Source organism: Babylonia areolata, chromosome 12 (genome assembly GCF_041734735.1).
Source record: "Babylonia areolata isolate BAREFJ2019XMU chromosome 12, ASM4173473v1, whole genome shotgun sequence".
NCBI lineage: Eukaryota > Metazoa > Mollusca > Gastropoda > Neogastropoda > Buccinidae > Babylonia > Babylonia areolata.
The window spans coordinates 4,077,034-4,078,500 of NC_134887.1; positions in this window are offsets into that span (position 1 = coordinate 4,077,034).

Sequence of the window (1,467 nt, forward strand, 5' to 3'; positions counted from 1 at the left end):
CTGCTATAAAGTCATGGATTATAATTCCAAATTATATCCGTTCACATGATGGACAATGCAACACAGCAATAAACACTAAAATATGGAGCAAAAAAGCAGAAGCTTATGAAGCGTGGTCCTATAAAAGTAAGTGGACATAACTGGATGTAGCAAAAGAAACATAAACGAGGGAAACACCACACACACACACACACTACTGAAACGTCCTAATATCTTGTCACATGTTCAGTGGAGAAAACACATCCTCAAGATATCACTTGATATGCCGTACACGCTGCGTGCATGCGTGCTCGCGCGCGCGCATGTTCAGTTGAGAAAACAAGAAATCACAGGAGTTCCGCGCGTGCGTGCGTGTGTGCGTGCTCGTGTGTATGTGTGTGCGCGCGTGTGTGTGTGAGTTTGTGTGTGTCCGCGCGCGTGCACGCACCGTGTGCGTGCTCGAAAGCTCTCTCGTTTCGTCGTTTTCGATAAAATTCCAAGGGCATTAACCCCGTTAATGGGCTAAGCTTCGGGAGACGATGTCAAAATGTAGTTCTTTCCCTTTAATCGTTCCTGGAATTTTTCCTCTTCTTTCTCGATCTTTCTTTCTTTCAATCTTTTCCTTCTGTCTTTCTTTTCTTTTCTTTCTTTTTTTGAGTTTGCTGTTTCTTTTTTGTTTTGTTTGGGTTTTTTCCTCACAAAAATGACAGAAATGTTCAAACCTAAACACTGCTGCCAACTCATGGACTATAATTTCAGTCTGCTGACAGTATTTTGAGAACACCTTGGATAGTAGAAATAAGAGACTTCCTTTATCTATACTTTTTATATAGAACGAAATAAATTGTGACCTATACCACTGTATAAACAGTAGTATGACACCTGAGTTTCTCAGACACGAAATTGATTCAAATTGTCTGTCAGGTTCAGGTATGGCAGGAAACAGGGTGATGTATGGATTCCTATCTTATTTTCACTTTTTCTACATGAACTGGCGGATAGCGTTATTCAAACTTGAAACGTGTGTGTGTGTGTGTGTGTGTGCGCGTGCGTGCATGCGTGTGTGTGTGTGTTTCCGTCAGTATGTGTGTGTGTATGTGTGTGTGTGTGTGTGGGCGTGCGTGCGTGCATGTGTGCGTGCGTGCATGCGTGCATGTGTGTGTGTGTGTGTGTGTGTGTGTGTGTGTGTGTGTGTGTGTGTGTGTGTTTTAAGTCTGTCGATTTTCCGTAAACTACAAAGAACGTAACGCCGTTGATAAGTTCAGACCAGGGAAGCGGGAAGTGTACTTGTCTTCTTTTTTTTTCTTTCTTTTTTTATGCATGGAAGTTTACAATTCCGGGCTCTGCTATCCACTGTGTTTCTTTTTTTAGCTGTTTGTTTTTGTGTTGTTTTGTTTTGTTCACAAAAAACATAAAAATTTACAAACCCGAACTCTGCTATAAAGTCATGGATTGTAATTCCAAATGTGTCTGCTGACTATTTTGAGA